This window comes from Sciurus carolinensis, chromosome 2, assembly GCF_902686445.1.
Source record: "Sciurus carolinensis chromosome 2, mSciCar1.2, whole genome shotgun sequence".
Lineage (NCBI taxonomy): Eukaryota > Metazoa > Chordata > Mammalia > Rodentia > Sciuridae > Sciurus > Sciurus carolinensis.
Window position 1 is genome coordinate 134,869,564 of NC_062214.1, and position 18,809 is coordinate 134,888,372.

The 18,809-nt window shown below is 36.9% G+C and overlaps 1 protein-coding gene and 1 pseudogene across 8 annotated transcripts in view; one reads left to right on the forward strand and one right to left on the reverse strand.

Annotated features, from left to right (window-relative positions):
- Npas3 (neuronal PAS domain protein 3) overlaps positions 1 to 18,809 on the forward strand; it is an 829,271-nt gene that overhangs the window by 220,640 nt on the left and 589,822 nt on the right. The gene's annotated exons all lie outside the window — the stretch shown is intronic.
- On the reverse strand, positions 463 to 18,349 carry LOC124973861 (40S ribosomal protein S21-like; annotated as a pseudogene).

Here is an 18,809-nt window from a genome sequence, read left to right on the forward strand (position 1 = left end):
ATCATAAAGATTTTCCCTTCTGAGAATTCTATGGTTTTGGCTCATATATTTTGGTCATTGATCTATTTGGTTTCATTTGCATATTGTAGGTAGCTGTCCAAACTCATTTGTTGGCATGGTTTCCCCACACAATTGTTGATGAGACTGTTGTTTCTCCATTGAAGGGATTTGCACCATTGTCAAAAATCAATTGGCCATAGTTGTAGGGGTTTTATTTTGAACTTTGACTTTCTTCCACAGACCCACATGTCTGTCCTTATGAAAGTACTACACTATTTTAATTACTGTAGACTAGAGTTATAAAATTAGGAAGTGTGAGTTCTTCAACTTTGTTCTCTTTTTCAAGAATGCTTTGACTATTCTGGGCCCTTTGCAATTGTACATGAGTTTGAGGATCATCTTTTTTTTTTTTTTTTTTTTTGCTTTTCACTATTTATGACAAATACCCCCAATTCTCTCCACTCAAAAATTCTTTGAGACAATGTTGTCTGCCTTGACCAATTGGAGAATGGAGTCATCTGACTCACCCATCTTGTGAATGGCCCCACAGATAGCGTAAACTGGTCATTTAACCTGCCGGTGACCTTGTCCACCTTGGCCACGTTCATCCGGATGTATGCATGGTCCTTGGCACCAATGATGCAATTTCTGGCTGAGCATTTCCGCAGCGCCTACAGCTCCAGGAACTCGCCAGCATCGTTCTGCGTGCAAAGCACACCTGCTGCCTGCCAAGGATCATCTTTTTTCTTTTCTCAGTAAAAGGTTGTTGGGATTTTGATAGAGATTGAATTCAGTCTCTAGGAATCTTTGGGCAATAGAAGTATCTTAACAGGATTGTCTTTTAATGCATGAATATGGGTTTTCTTTCTATTTAATTTTGATAATATAAATGTTTTAATTATAATTTAAATAATTTCTGCATGCTTTATAATTCTTTATAAATTCTTTATAATTTTACCCTCCTTGGCTAAATTTATTTCTATTTTATTCTTTTAAATTATTATAAGTGGAAATGTTTATTATTTCCTTTTTGCATTGTTGCTGATCTGTAGAAACACAACTGATTTTTGTCTGCTGGTCTTGTAACCTGCAAATTTGCTGAATTCACTTATTAGCTCTGCTGGCTTTCTTGTGGATTGCTTGAGTTTTTCTAGACATAGGATCATGTCTTCTGTGAACAGAGATAGTTTTACTTTCTTCCTTTCTAATCTGATGCCTTTTATTTCCTTTTCTTGGCTAATTGCTCTGTGAGGAACTTCCAATATAATATTGACTTACAGTAGTAAAAGTAATACTCTTGTATTGTTCCTAATCTTGAGGGAAAGTTTTTAGTCTTTCTCCATTGAATATGATGCTTACATGTTTTGTTTTGTTTGTTTGTTTTGAAATACTTTCTTCATCAGGAGTAAAATGTCTTATTCCTAGCTTTCTAAGAGTTTTTAATCATGAAAGAATGTTGAATTTTTCCAAATCATCTTTTCTAAGTCAGTCACCATGATCATGTGTGTTTTTCCTTATTTTCCCAATGTGGTGTATTATTGAACCACCTTTGCATTCTTGGAATAAATCCCACTTGGTCATAATGTATAATACTTTTAATATGAATTTGGTTTGCTAGTACTTTATTGAGGATTATCTAAATATATTTCAGCTGTTGCCAGATTGCCATTCAAGATTTTCTTGAGTGCCTCCTTGGGTAAGGTATTTCTGTCAGGGAAATAACTTCTGAGTCTTAAATTTGAGTGCATCAAAATATTGTTTTTATCTAAAATTTTCTGATTGGAATTTACCTTTAAGAAAATGAGAACAATTTTATTTATAATGCTAGAAATAGAACATGGAACTCCTAGGTGCAAGGCCATAGGCTTTCATTTAAAAGGTAATAACTGGGGCCGGGGAGATAGTTCAGTTGGTAGAGTGCTTGCCTTGTAAGCACAAGGTCCTGGGTTCAATCCCCAGCACCAAAAAAAAAAAAAAAAAAAAGACGGTAAAAGGTAATAACTGCCATCCTCATTTACAAAAAGGGACATGGAAACTTAGAGCTAGTAAATGGTGAAGCAAGTAGACATTAGCCCTTATCTTGATTTCACTGTCTCCCCCAAATATAAATTATGTCTAACCTGAGTCATAAATAAGTCTGTTTACAACACTGCAAAAGAAGAGTGTCTGCAATTAAAGAATATCATATAATGGGGCCATTTTCATATTTTTATTTTCCTCAGTTCAAAACCCTTGAAACATAGTAAAAAATACCATATGATCCACATCCATGGGACTAGAGAATATTAGTGCTGTATTCTAATGCTACAGATGAGGGAAGGAACAGATGGGAAAAATATTATAGGAAATCCAAGAATGGCAGTGACAAAATCTTTTTAAATCTAAATGCACATGAATCATTCTTCATCATTTCTAAACATCTTAGGTATTTTAGAGGACAGCAAGATTTCTCAGTAAAACAACGTGATTTTTCTATGTAAATATTGTGGAATAACAGGTGTGTTGGCTAGTGATAAGATACTCTGCCAAGCAACAAATAAATAATTGTACATGAATCCCAGGAAGATGTTTGCCCTGGGGTATATTTGAATGTGATTTTTAAAATGACATTCTATTTTTTTACTCAGCATTGGAAATAGCTCTATGGCCTTATTTTGAATGGTAAGGTTGACACAGATTTTAACCCAATATATTTTATTTTTAATGTTCTAAAATGTTACCATGAGATATATCATCAGTATACCACCCTTCCCTACCCCAATGCCTTTACCTGGCTAATGTGTTTAAAACATTTTTTGATCATGTCTCTTCTCTTATTAAGAGGCCTTGATATACCATACTATATCCCATATATAGATCTAATTTTGTGTTAATTAAAAATAAAAATAGGTATTTAAACCAGCCTTACTGAGTTTTTCAAGCCTTGGTTAGCCACTCCTAATTTTTCCATAGGTTCCTATATTTACCAGTTTATAATTTCATCTTTACTAGTTATTTCCTCAGTGGACTATAAGTTCCTTAAAGACAAGAGAATGAGTTTTGCTTACTAGGGTAACCTGATCATCAGTGACTGGCATTGAGATGCTTCATATCTTATAAAAAACTGAGTAAATGTTCTTTTCTGATTGCTAATGGTTCAAACAACTTTTTCAGTGCACCCTACTCCTACTCTAACAATTGCTATACACTAGTAGGGAAAATTACTTTTCTATAACATAACAAACTTTGCTACTCCTACCAGTTGCTAAACCTTAGGAGGGTGAAAAGATGCTCTATCTGTATCTCTGAAAGCATTATATATTCAGGGGAAATATGCTGCATATGTGGTTTTTCCCATGACACTAACTCTTAAATGGTGGGGTCTGAGGGCAGTTGGGCTGTGACATCCATGATGCTGTCATCCAGGTCTTCCTCCTTGCTCTGGCTGAGGGGATGTATGTTCACGTCCTCTACCTACTGCTCTGTAAAGTAATGCAATCATTGCTTGTGGAGAAGTCCCTTCCCAAATGGAGATGGGCAGGGATATAGGCAACTTTAGGAGTAGGGTATATTTTATAAAATAGTCTTTATACAGTCTTTCTTACTGTAGGAGTTACAATATTTTAAATTGCCAAAGTTAAACCTGCATAGAAGCATTTTCTTTCTGTGTCCTTGCAACTATACCCCATTGCACAGGGCACTGGTGACTCAGAAGTGCTGAGTTTTAAGATATGCTCCTCTAAGGTAAAAGACTTACATCAAATTCTATATTTTTCCCTTATCTTTACCTATGTTATTTCTACTCCAATCTTGTGCAAGTTTTGGACAACATCTTTTTCCTTAAAGGAGACAGAACAGACAAATAAGTAATCACAGAACCAAATAAATACCCAGAGTCAATTTTGGACATTAAAAGATGTGTTTGTAGGATGACTTGGGAGGCCTGACTTTATGTTGATTGTTGAAAATTAATTAAGAAAATTTTCTAAAAGGAATGTCCTTTACTTGAGCAACATCAAAGAAAGAATACATTGGAGAGAAAATAGATGAGATGTAGTTGATGGAAAATAGGAAGAAATTTTTTAAGTTTATTGTTTTCCAATTGTGGAATGGGTCAATTCCATCTAGGCATGGTATTTAAATGGTTGAAGTGACTTATCAGAACCAAGGCCAGAATGGAGCAGGGTCCTAAAGTTCAATTAGCTTGTTGAACTAGGCTGGCATGGATGGGAGACTATTTACAATGCATATGAAATTCTAACAATATTTATGAAAATTGGAGAGTCCATATTAGAACTTTCTACTCTGTTTTCACATTCAAAAATGCTTAATAACAAAGGAGTACTGACATCTCTGGGGAGGGGGAAGCTTTCTTTGAAATGAATTCAGTGCATTTGGAAGATAGAAAGGTATTAAACTTTAATAAATAATTCAATAAAAATTCTATGTATTTAGAAAAATCAGCTGTATTAGACATTATGTACATGAAACCTCAGTTTTCCACTGCATACTGACTTACCGTTTTGTTAGCAGAATGGGTCCTCTCAATAACTCTGGCACTACAGCTCTCTTGTGGCCACTTTCTGTTTGGTCTCTTGGTACCTCAGATTTTGCTAAAGTTGATGTGTGACCAGCCACTGATAACCTAGAATAAATCATGAATCACTGAAAGGGACTAGAGATGAAGGGGAAAAGGATAATAAGATGCTAAAGGAACAATTTGAAAATTGAGGAAGGGCCAATATTTGATGAAGTTCTAAATGCCAGAGAGAGAACATGATCATGGTCCATTCCACTGTGAAGTCAGTCCCAAGTACTGAAACATGGATAGTTGTTTTTTCTGGTGCACAGTGAAGAGTGGCACATGGCACTTATAAAAAAGGATGGACAAAAGCTTAAAAAAAAAAGGTCTAGCTGATGTTTTCTTAGATTTGATTCAGTGTCACTTGTTCATTGACCTTAAGAGTAACCTTTATTATTTTTTTTTATTTTTATTTTTTTTATTTTATTGTAAACAAATGGGATACATGTTGTTTCTCTGTACATGGCGTAAAGGCATACCATTTGTGTAATCATAAATTTACATAGGGTAATGCTGTTTGATTCATTTTGTTATTTTTTTCCCTTCCCCCTCAACCCCTCCCACCCCTCTTTTCCCTCTATACAGCCCTTCCTTCCTCCATTCTTGCCCCTCTCCCTAACCCTAACTCTAACCCTAACACTAACCCCTCCCACCCCCCATTATGTGTCATCATCCACTTATTAGCAATATCATTTGTCCTTTGGTTTTTTGAGATTGGCTTATCTCACTTAGCATGATATTCTCCAATTTCATACATTTGCCTGCAAATGCCATAATTTTATCATTCTTTATGGCTGAGTAATATTCCATTGTATATATATATACCACAGTTTCTTTATCCATTCATCAATTGAAGGACATCTAGGTTGGTTCCACAATCTGGCTATTGTGAACTGAGCAGCTATGAACATTGATGTGGCTGTATCTCTGTAATATGCTGATTTTAAGTCCTTTGGGTATAGACCAAGGAGTGGGATAGCTGGGTCAAATGGTGGTTCCATTCCAGGTTTTCTAAGGAGTCTCCACACTGCTTTCCAGAGTGGCTGCACTAATTTGCAACCCCACCAGCAATGTATGAGTGTACCTTTCTCCCCACATCCTCGCCAACACCTGTTGTTGCTTGTATTCTTGATAATCGCCATTCTGATTGGGGTGAGATGGAATCTTAGGGTGATTTTGATTTGCATTTCTCTTATTACTAGAGATGTTGAACATTTTTCCATATGTTTGTTGATTGCTTGTAGATCTTCTATGAAGTGTCTATTCATTTCCTTAGCCCATTTGTTGATTGGATTATTTGCATTCTTGGTGTAGAGTTTTTTGAGTTCTTTATAGATTCTGGAGATTAGTGCTCTATCTGAAGTATGATTGGCAAAGATTTTCTCCCACTCTGTAGGCTCTTTCTTTGCATTGCTGATAGTTTCCTTTGCTGAGAGAAAGCTTTTTAGTTTGAATCTATCCTAGTTATTGATTCTTGCTTTTATTTCTTGTGCTATGGGAGTCCTGTTGAGGAAGTCTGGTCCTAAGCTGACATGTTGAAGCTCTGGAACTACTTTTACTTCTATAAGATGCAGGGTCTCTGGTCTGATTCCGAGGTCCTTAATCCATTTTGAGTTTAGTTTCGTGCATGGTGAGAGATATGGGTTTAGTTTCATTCTGTTGCATATGGATTTCCAATTCTCCCAGCACCATTTGTTGAAGAGGCTATCTTTTCTCCATTGCATATTTTTGGCCTCTTTGTCTAGTATGAGAAAATCGTATTTATTTGGGTTTGTGTCCGTGTCCTCTATTCTGTACCATTGATCCACCTTTCTGTTTTGGTACCAATACCATGCCGTTTTTGTTACTATTGCTTTGTAGTAGAGTTGAAGATCTGGTATTGCGATACCCCCTGCTTCACTCTTTCTACTGAGGATTGCTTTAGCTATTCTGGGTTTTTTATTCTTCCAGATGAATTTCATAATTTCTTGCTCTATTTCTGTAAGGTACATCATTGGGATTTTAATTGGAATTGCATTGAATCTGCATAGCACTTTTGGTAGTATGGCCATTTTGACAATATTAATTCTTCCTATCCAAGAACATGGGAGATCTTTCCATCTTCTGAGGTTTTCTTTAATTTCTTTCTTTAGTGTTCTGTAGTTCTCATTGTAGAGGTCTTTCACCTCTTTTGTGAGATTGATTCTCAAGTATTTTATTTTTTTCGATACTATTGTGAATGGGGTAGTTTTCCTAATTTCTCTTTCTGAAGATTCATCACTTATGTATAAAAATGCCTTAGATTTATGTGCATTGATCTTATATCCTGCTACTTTATTGAATTCACTTATGAGATCTAAAAGTTATCTGGTGGAATTTCCTGGTTCCTCTAAGTATATAATCATATCATCAGCAAACAGGGATAGTTTGAGTTCTTCTTTTCCTATTCGTATCCCTTTAATTTCTTTGGTCTGTCTAATTGCTCTGGCTAGAGTTTCAAGGACAATATTGAAAAGAAGTGGTGAAAGAGGGCATCCCTGCCTTGTTCCAGTTTTAAGGGGGAATGCTTTCAGTTTTTCACCATTTAGAATGATATTAGCCATGGGCTTAGCATAGATGGCCTTTACAATGTTAAGGAATGTTCCCACTATCCCTATTTTTTCTAGTGTTTTGAGCATGAAGGGGTGCTGTATTTTATCAAATGTTTTTTCTGTATCTATGGAAATAATCATGTGATTCTTGACTTTAAGTCTATTGATATGGTGAATGACATTTATTGATTTCCTGATGTTGAACCAACCTTGCATCCTTGGGATGAAACCCACTTGATCATGGTGCACTATCTTTTTAATATGTTTTTGTATGCGATTTGCTAAAATTTTGTTGAGAATTTTTGCATCGATGTTGATTAAGAATATTGGTCTGAAATTTTCTTTCCTCGATGTGTCTCTGTCTGGTTTAGGTATCAGGGTGATATTGGCTTCATAGAACGAGTTTGGGAGGGTTCCCTCCTCTTGTATTTTATGGAATACTTTGAGAAGTATTGGAATGAGCTCTTCTTTAAAGGTTTTGTAGAACTCGGCTGAAAACCCATCTGGTCCTGGACTTTTCTTTGTTGGTAGGCTTTTGATGACTTCATCTATTTCATTACTTGAAATTGGTCTATTTAAATTGTGTATGTCCTCCTCGTTCAGTTTAGGCAATTCATATGTCTCTAGAAACCTGTTGATGTCTTCGAAATTTTCTATTTTGTTGGAGTATAGATTTTCAAAATAACTTCTAATTATGTTTTGTATTTCAGTCATGTCTGTTGTGATATTTCCTTGTTCATTCCGAATTTTAGTAATTTGGGTTTTCTCTCGTCTTCTCTTTGTTAGTGTGGCTAAAGGTTTATCAATTTTGTTTATTTTTTCGAAGAACCAACTATTTATTTTGTCAATTTTTTGTATTGTTTCTTTTGTTTCAATTTCGTTGATTTCAGCTCTCAGTTTAACTATTTCCTGTCTTCTACTACTTTTGGTGTTGGTCTGTTCTTTTTCTAGGGCTTTGAGCTGTAGTGTTAGGTTGTTTATTTGTTGAGTTTTACTTCTTTTATTAAATGTGCTCCATGAAATAAATTTTCCTCTAAGTACTGCTTTCATAGTGTCCCAGAGATTTTGATATGATGTTTCTTTGTTCTCATTTACCTCTAAGAATTTTTTAAATTTCCTTCCTAATATCTTCTGTTATCCATTCATCATATAATAGCATATTGTTTAATCTCCAGGTGTTGGAGTAGTTTCTGTTTTTTACTCTTTCATTTATTTCTAACTTCAATCCATTATGATCTGATAGAATACAAGGTAGTGTCTCTATCTTCTTGTATTTGCTAACATTAGCTTTGTGGCATACTATATGGTCTATTTTAGAGAAGGATCCATGTGCTGCTGAGAAGAAAGTGTATTTGCTCTTGCTTGGATGGTATATTCTATAAATGTCTGTGAAGTCTAAATTATTGATTCTGTTATTGAGATCTATGGTTTCTTTGTTCAATTTTTGTTTGGAAGATCTGTCCAGTGGTGAGAGAGGCGTGTTAAAATCACCTAGTATTATTGTGTTACGGTCTATTTGGTTTCTAAAATTGAGAAGGATTTGTTTGACATACATGGATGAGCCACTGTTTGGGGCATAGATGTTTATGATTGTTATATCTTGCTGATTTATGCTTCCCTTAAGCAGTATGAAATGTCCTTCTTTATCCCTTCTGACTAACTTTGGCTTGAAGTCCACATTATCTGAAATGAGGATGGATACTCCAGCTTTTTTGCTGAGTCCATGTGCATGGTATGTTTTTCCCCATCCTTTCACCTTTAGTCTATGGGTATCTCTTTCTATGAGGTGAGTCTCTTGCAGGCAACATATTGTTGGATCTTTCTTTTTAATCCAGTCTGCCAGTTTATGTCTTTTGGTTGATGAATTCAGGCCATTAACATTCAAGGTTATTATTGAGATACGATTTGTATTCCCGGTCATTTGGTTCATTTTTAAAAATTTTATTTATTTATTTATTTTTTTGATACAACTTTGTTCCTCCTTTATTTGATAGTTCCTTTAGGATAATTCCTCCCTTTGCTGATTTGCTTCTTTGCGTTTTATTTCTTCCTCATGGAATATTTTGCTGAGAATGTTCTATAATACTGGCTTTCTTTTTGTAAATTCTTTTAGCTTTTGTTTATCATGGAATGATTTTATTTCATCATCAAATTTGAAGGTAAGTTTTGCTGGGTATAAGATTCTTGGTTGGCATCCATTTTCTTTCAGAGCTTGAAAAATGTTGTTCCAGGCCATTCTAGCTTTTAGGGTCTGGATTGAAAAATCTGCTGATATCCATATTGGTTTCCCCCTGAATGTAATTTGGTATTTTCTTTAAAATTCTGTCTTTATTTTGTGTGTTAGGTATTTTCATTATAATGTGCCTTGGTGTGGGTCTGTTGTAATTTTGTGCATTTGGAGTCATATAAGCCTCTTGAACTTGATTTTCCATTTCATTCTTCAGATTTGGGAAATTTTCTGATATTATTTCATTGAATAGATTGTTCATTCCTTTGGTTTGTTTCTCTAAGCCTTCCTCAATCCCAATAATTCTCAAATTTGGCCTTTTCATGATATCCCATAGTTCTTGCAGATTCTGTTCATGATTTCTTACCATCTTCTCTGTTTGTTCAACTTTGTTTTCAAGGTTAAATATTTTGTCTTCAATATCTGAGGTTCTGTCTTCCAGGTGTTCTATCCTATTGGTTGTGCTTTCTATGGAGTTCTTAATTTGGTTTATTGTTTCCTTCATTTCAAGGATTTCTGTTTGGTTTTTTTTCAATATCTCTAACTCTTTATTGAAATGATCTTTTGCTTCCTGTATTTGCTCTTTTAACTGTCGATTGGTGCTATCATTCAATACTTGCATTTGCTCTTTCATCTCATCATTCAATGCCTGCATTTGCTCTTTCATCTCATCGTTTGCTTCCCTAATCATTTTAATTATGTACATTCTGAACTCCCTTTCTGTCATTTCTTCTGCCTTGCTGTCGTTGGATTTTATTGATGTAACATCTAGATTTGTTTGGGGCATTTTCTTCCCTTGTTTTCTCATATTGTTCAGGAATCAGTGGGTTATTAAGCTATTGCAGATTTCCTCTATTGACTTATAATGTCCCTGGAGATTGCTAGTATATCCCCTCTAATCCTTCAGTAGCCTGCAGTCTTGGAGGAAGTTGATAATGCGGTGCTTCACAAGGAAGCTGCCTCTCTAGGGATGGTGACCCTCAGGTGGGGTATATTCCCTGATAGTGGGCAGAGGTGCCTCCACTTGTTGACCAATGGTCATCCAAAAGGGAACTAGGCTGCAGGCTGAGGCAAGGCCTGTTTGTGCCTGTGTCTCTGGTTTTACCGTCCTTGTGGGAAAACCTCACCCGGCAGGGAAGTCTCACCCAGTGGGGAGGTCTCGCTGGTCAGTTCCCCTCCTAGAGGTTCCGATCAATCTACAACTACCACCTGGGCTGGACTGTCTTCCTCTGCAACGTTCCCAGGGGCCTGGACCTACCTCCTGGGCCTGGGAGCCTCACCCTTCGCAGGCGAGTCTCCTTAAGCTGCCTCTCAGAGAATCTGCCCGCAGTCCTGGAAACTTTGCTCCGCCCCTAGGCGTGTCTCTGTGCCACTCTTCCAGCAAGAAGCCGGTCCTAGGACCCTGCTCTGCACCTAATCGCCTGGCTATGCGGCCCCTCCTCTGAGCCGCCACCTGGAGCCCCGTAGAATAGCTCGGAGACCCAGAGACCCGCCACACACCTCCTCCTCCTGACAGCCGCCTGGTTTCCGTCGCAGTCACTAGGAGTTCAAGCAACTCACTTCACGTCTCCTCCTCCCGCCAACCGCCTGTAGCCCTAGGCCAGAGTAACCTTTATATAGACAGAAATATAGAAAGCCAAAAGAGGCAGACAGAAAAAAAAAAAAAAAAGAGAGAGGAAAGGAGAAAGTAGGCAGAATACTTGGTGGAAATTTATTGGCTGGAGTAGAGATGGTAGCTAAAAGAGAAATCAAAACCTGTGGATTCAGAGAATTGATCAGAAAAATTAAAATATGTGGAACAATATCATGAAGTGAGTATAATAATTTTGAAAAGTACTTCATAATCCAAGATTGGCATGAATTGGGGTAAGAAAATTCTTCATGTTTTTGGCTACTTTTTTTGTTTGTTTGTTTTGATAATATCTCAGGGAATTTGACTTAAATACATAGTCCTCTCAGATTGGCTGAATTGCACGTTAGTGAATATGACTATCAGGTATCAACTCTCTTAAGAGAAAATGGAAAGCCTCATTTTACCTGGGATTTGCATTAACTTCATTAACATTATAATCGATCCTTTCTGTTAATAAGAGGGCACATAGTCTCAATGTAGTAAATAACCTTCTGTGTACTAACCCTCCCATAAAGGACAGGAAATGGTTTTGTGGAATTCAGGATTGCTGATAGAACGAAGATCTGGGGATGAAACATGGCTGTGGGATAAGGAGTAGGAAGTTTCATATGCTGGTCAGCAGGGCCTAATGTGAAATAAAGGAATTTTTTTTTTTTTTTTTTGTATGAACATATTTTGCTACCACTTCAATGTCCCAGAGAGTCACTAGAGCAGTACCCAGGAAAAGCATATTTGATGTCACAGCATCTGCCTTTGAGCTGACCTCATGTGGCATTTATGTTCTCACAAGTACAGAAGGAGCCATGGGAGTATGTGGTGATTTTAAATTGGACAACTGGGAAACCGAATTGGGTAGATCTGAAACTCCGTACTTAAAGATGACAAGGTCATTGGTATGAACGAGTAGATGTGTAATGGAAGCATTATGCAGTTGTGTGTATTTATGGAAGTAAAGGAGGGAGGTGGAAAGGTGCAGGGAGGTATTTATAGAGTTATTCATATGAATATTGAAATCATCCACAATAAAGGTTACTTAAAGAAAAAAAGTGATGTCAGATAATCAGATTGTATAGGTACAAACATAGAGAATAGACATAAAAGGAAAAGGGAATGTTTAAATATTGTCTGGTGAGATTGTAGTTTATTGTCTTGATTCAAGGAGAATTTTGCCATGATTCATATTTCTGCAGTATGACTTGAAGAAATTATTAATGTAATTTCAAATTTTATATTTTAAACATTGAGTAGTTGGGGAAGTTATGCCCGATAATGCTTTTATGTTACCTAATTGTTACCTTGTTAACATTTTTATTTAATATCAGTGAAGAAAAAATTAAAATTAAATGACTGCTATAAAATGTGATTAGCTTTTCAAGTGACAAAAGTGGAATCTCTCTCATCCGGGCACACGCCTATCTGTCTCCAGACCTCCTTCCTACTACTATGCCCCTTTCTACTTTCTGTAAGCTAGTTTTTACTACCAGTAAGTGGCTGCATGTAGATGGCAAGCAAACAACCCTTTAGAACTCCTGTTCTTTCTGAAACCGTTGTTTCCTACTTTGACACATTTGCAGTCACTCATTCCCTTTTCTGCTGTTCCCTGTTTCCTTTTCCTTTGTTTGTGTTTTTTCTCTGCTACCACACATATGTGTAATTTTTTCCCCAGTAATACAATATATTATTTAACAATAGGAAATTTGTTTTTGAAATATTCCACTCTTCCCCCAGGTACAGGGATGTATGCAGTGCATTCAGTAGGTAATCAATAAATGATTGATAGGAATAAATCACATGAACTTTTTCAGAAGTTGCAATTGTGTGTATTAGGTTCAGATTTCAAATTGAAGTGATATCCTTTATTTTAATTTTTAAAAATGAATTTTATGTTTTCCCTGGATGTTTTCATAGTAGTTAATATGTGAGTAGTTTGGAATTTTTGACACTTTTCTCTAGATTACCACACTGCCACCTTTGTTCTCCATGCTATTCCTCAGGTATATCAAATGTGGCAATATGCATAGCATAATTGATTTTATAGGTGGTTTAAATAAAGTGTCATTTCCGTTTATAGAAAACAAGCTTAAAGAAGTAACAAATAAAACAAAAGCAATAAAATGCATAGACATGGGCTGGGAGTGTGGCCGAGTGGTAAGGCACTTGTCTCGCATGTGTGAGACACTGGGTTCGACTTTCAATACTGCATATAAATAAATGAATAAAATAAAGGTCCATTAACAACAACAAAAAAAATAAAAAATGCACAGACATTTAGTTGTATTACTAGATAATAATTAACTTCTGTTATCAGTACAGTTTTATTATTCTAATCATATTTAATTTTTTTTGCCTTAAATTTTACTGTGTTATGGTGTAATCATTTTGAACAAATTCTTTTCACTCTAGGTCCCAACTCTTTGCTTTATACTCATGATTTTCTACATGGAGACCTGTCATGTCCAGTGGTCATTTGTAATTTCTCTTTCTACTCTTTCATGCCAGTACATAAGCTTGCTTAAATCTCCCCATCATTAGAAAGACCTCTCTTCACTTTAGATCCCCTTCTAGCTACTTTTTCCATTTCTTTCACAATCAAGTTTTGCAGAATAACAAAACATGCTGAGAATTTCTACTTCTCTGTAGGAATCTGGTCCTTCATTTCCACTTCCTCCCATCTTATGTCTTAAGCGATATTCTTTGCATAATAACTAGTGGTCTTTTCTTTTCCTCATCTTTTGAATGTGGACTGCTCCCTTCACTGAGAAAATATCTTCATTTGACTTTTAAGACACCTTTCTTTGGGTCTTCTTCCTTCTTTTGATTGTGTTTATGCCTTCTGTTTTATGGCTACTACTCCTTTGACTTTCGATATGCTTGAGAAACATATCCTTAGGTTTTTCCTGTCTCACCCTGCTTTCTCTCTGCCAGCTCATTTCAGCCCAGGGGTAAAAAAACAATCTCTTCTCCCTCGTGCCTGTTTTTGCCTAGCGCTGGCTCACGTGATCTCTTGTCCAAATGCTCTCTCCTCTACTTCCCTGGTAATCCTGTAATTTGTCCTCTTCATTGAATCCAGAAGGATTTTCCTACAATGCCCTAAAATCATGTTTCTCCATTACACATGGTCCTTTAAGGACTCCTCATTATTTGAATAGAAAGGCCAGAATCCTTGTATGAGATTTAAAGGATTCCTTAGTCTGATCCTTGGTGAACTGTCAGCTTCATTTGCTTCCTTCCACTTCTCCCATCTTCTATCCATATGTATATGCCTCATAAGTTGCCATTCTTCTTTATGGATTCTCACTTTCCATGTGATGCTCCACTTGTTCCAGCACACCCAATTTCATATTACCAGGATCCCTGAAAACTCTCCTTTAAGGACTCAAATAATTTAAAGACTTGTCTGAAGGATTCCTTATCTAATGAAGCCTTCTTTGATCTGATCCGAGGTAGAATTGTACACTGTTCTTTCTTTGTAATGTCATAGTATCCTGAGTGTGGCTCCTGTCATCTCTAAATTTGTACTGTCATCAGGGATGTAGACAAATGCATACTTTGAGCCTAGCGTGATCAGTACTCCACTCAGGAGAGACAGGATGCCGTAGAATGTGCGAGGAAACTACTGCTGAGGGGAGATTTGAAGCAAAGCATGACTTTAGTTTGGAATGGGGGGAGAGGAGAAGGAGCATGATTCTGGACAGTAGCACACAAGAGGAGTTGACTGATCTTCCTGGGTATGACTGGGGTATAAAATCAGGGTACGGAGGGAAAAAAGGGAGTGCTGGTTCATATAAGGCTTTTAAAACAGGTCTTTAAAACATGTTGATGAATTTGAACTTTGGGTTAAAGGCAATGGCAAGCCAGGTTAATTTCTGAGTAGGAAGGAGAACTGAGAAGGTTATACCATAGAAAGATATCTCTGCTTATAGTAACAAGAAAAGGTTAAAAGGGGACCAATGGCTAACAGAGACTTGTGATACTCTGCCCAGCACAGATTTTGTTTTGCAGAGAGGAAATTAGAGTACAGTCAGGAATGTCAGGGATGGCCTAGACATTGCCATACTACAGTCTTCCATCTAATGTATTTTCAGTTTTGCACATAAAATACCCTAAAGGGTAGGGTTTAAATAAATTTCTAGATCATGAGGAGGTTCCTGGGGAGTGGAGTGTTTGGAGAAGTCATGGAAGCTCTGCACCCCTCTGCCCTACCTCACTCTATCTGGCTATTCATCAAGTTCCTTTGTCATGTCCTTTACTAATAGACCAATAAACTGATAAACATAAAATAGAAGGGGACCAATAAAAGGGAACCACAAGGAAAGGAGTTATGGAACTATTGCAGTTGTTCAGAAAAAAGAATGGTGGCTTAAAGGAGAAGGTAGCACAAATGGAAATAGATTATAGAAATTCTTTGGAGGATTAAGAAAATTTATAAGTGACTGGATGTCTGAGGATATTAGGGGAAGAAGAAATTAGGAAGTGAGATTCTGCCCAGAGTTCTGATGTGGGCAGTGGGTGGTGCCATTTAGTAAGAGTAGGCATCACTGGGGAGAGTCAAACTTTCACAGGAAGATGAAGATCTCAGTTTTGCATTTGAGTTCCCTATGTGACATGAAAATACAGAAGGCCACTAGGCAGTCTAAAACCTGGACTAAAGCCTTACTTGTCCTGTCTTCTTTTACTGGACTGTGAATTTTTTTCTTTCTTTCTTTCTTTTTTTTTTTTAATCATGTTTTAGTCATTCTCAAATACCTTATGACTGTCATAAGGCATTCGAGAATGACTTTCAAGATGTCTTATGACTTTCAAGAACTACTTGAATGAATGAATGAATGAATGAATGAATGAATGAATGAATGAAATGAGAATACTCTCCTGGGTAATCTTCCCTATCCATTCATCCCTATCAAGGGCTATAGTTGGATATTTTAACCAATTAAGTTCATTCTGTTAGCCTTTCCAAGATTCTTATGAGTATTTCTAGGACAGCAAAGAACCAGAAATGAAAGTATATCCTAAAATATCAGAGATAAACAGAAGAACCATTTCCCTCCTCAGTACAAACATCTTTTCTGATCCATATTGGTACTGGTTTTTGTTTTTGTTTTTTTCCCTGAAAATCAAAATTTTTTCTTTCTTGCTCTCTCTCTGTCGCTCTCTCATGTAAAGATCTTCTTAGGCCTTGTTGTAATGCTGGCCATGGAAAAATCTTTGGAGGAGAGCCACTTGGGAACAGCAGATGTTCTTTTTGGTTCCTTTGGCATTGAGGGACACTGTGAGTCAAGGTTAAGACTTTGAGAACTAAATAATAGAACTGAACCAGGGCTTTCTTTCTTTCTTTTTCTCTTCTTTCTTTTCTTCTCCTAGCAGGCAATCCCCAAGGTCATGGACTCTGTCTTCAAAAATTCTAGAGATCTGAAGTGATTAAGAATTGAACTTTCTTATGTTTATCATACACCACTAGGGAAGAAATCAAGTGAATCTGAGCTCTGATGAGAAATGCTTGGGTCTCAGGCAAGGTAGTTGCAATCAGAATATAATTCAAGATGCTAGGATAGGCGATCAGTGATTTCTGCAAAAAGACAAGTAGATGCCCCCCCTCCAAAGTCACTCTTGATCTTCATTTTTAACTTTGCTTTGCAAATTAAGCCTTAAAAAAGCATCCTTGATTGGGGTGAACCATGCACACTTTTAAGTTACATTTTACTTAACTCTGTCTCTCCAGTGTAAGTACACTCTGGTTGTGCCTGTGCACTTGGAGATCTGTTTGGTTGAAAATACTGAAATAATTTTGAAAGACATTATCGTACAGCATTGAAAAGTTATGATGATTTTATTGTACAGACATTCTGGTCCCCAACAATAAAATAATACGATTTAAGGGTTTTTGTTGTGGTGGTTGTTTAAAGCAAAACTCTTTTGCATAAATATCTTCAATTACCATCTCTTTGCTGATGATTCTCAATTATTCACCCTCTCACCAGATTTCCTGAGAGCTTCCTTTTGAATATCAACATGTGCACTCCTGACATCAGGACCACTGGGGTGTTGCTATGATAGTTCGAATTCTGTAGGCTTCAATCTGAGTACTTGATTGGCTGCTCATATCTGATCTGACCCTCCGTGTTTCCTCTCCCAGTGCATGGCATCACCACCTGGTTGGCTGTACAGCCAGAGACCTGGGATGGGGTTGTATCCTTGCCACTGTCCTCTTCTTCACCCCATTTCCAGTTTATCAGCAAGCCCTGTTGATTGTTTTTTCCTTAGTGTTTTCAGAATCTGTCATCTTCTTTTCAGCTATCCTGAGAACACTAGTCTAGTGGTTCTTAACTAGGGATGATTTTTGTTCTCCAAGGAATATCTAGCAGTATCTACAGACAATTTTGGTTTTTACAACTGGGGTGTTGCTACTGGCAAATAGTGGGGAGAAGCCAGGGATGATAGCAAACCTCCTATAATGCACAGAAAAAGCCCACCACAAAGAATTAATTATCCAACCCCAAACGTTAATTAAGTGGAGGTTGAAAACTCCTGCTCTAGTCTAAACCAGCATCCTGGATTACCATCCCTGAATTGCTGCAATGGCCTTTAAACTGATCTTCTTCCATATAGCTTTAAAGAAAATGGAATCCAGCTTCTCTCCCCTTCAGGGCTTCTCATTACTATTAGGATAAAGTTTAAATTTTCTCCAGATGGTCTGTCAGGCCTTATGGGTCTTGCCCCTACCACTTCTTCAGCATCTGCCTGTTGTTCCAGATTTACTCTCTATTCTGTGACTGTATTGACTTCTTGCCCATCTTTATACATGCCTTGCTCTTGGTGTCAGTGGGCTTTGTACGCACTCCCTTCCGTCTGCAACATCATTCTCTCCACCTTTTTCTAGGTAATTCCTCTTTCTCCTCATTCTGTAGTAACTCAAACATCAATTATACTTGAGTAGCACGTTTGGAATCCTTCTAATACAAAGTCTCAGAGACTTCAACTTTTCTTTGATATTACTTAAGTTTGCTGTAAACTTGTTTAGAAAACAAATAATAACTAATATTTTGAATACTTACGCTGGGTACACTTCTACGGCGCTCTGTATTTTTCTTTAATCATTACAACAGCTGTATGTGACCGATATTACTTCATGTCATTACCTTATTTAATAGCATCTAAGATATATTTTCCCTATCATCTCTGAAATTAGGGCACATGTTACTTCCAAAGGCATCTGAAGCTTGGCAGAACATGGTATTAATTCCATTTTATAAATGGAAAGCTGAGGCACCATAAGAGGTTAAGTAACATACCCAAGGTTACGTACTTAACAAGTGATGGTGTCGAGACTCAAATTCAGGCAGTGTGATGTCATGGACCATGTCGACCTCAATTCAGGGCTTCTCTGCATCATAATGCTGCTGTGAGCATTATAGAGATAACACATGACAAGCATTTTAGTTCACTGACACACAGTAAGCACTGAATAACTGTCAGTTGTGATTATTATTAGTATCTTTGTTATTTCTCTTATTGTGTCATTATTTAATGCTATCTTCTTCCACAGAAAGGAAGATTTCAGGAGGGCAAGGCCTCTGTCTCTTGTGCTTCTCATTATATCTGTTGTTCTTAGCACTGAGCTGGATAATAGTTTTTTTTTTGAATGGATACATGAATGCTTGAATGAGGAGAAGGGGCTATTAAGGAGAATTGGAGTTCTATCATTCGAAGACACAAATGTTCAATCTAGAGTGATTGGTGTGTGCCTCTCTTACGGCGCTTACCCAGTTCTGTGTTGTAACATTTATTTGTGTAATTGTCTTTTATTTCCTACCAGATTAT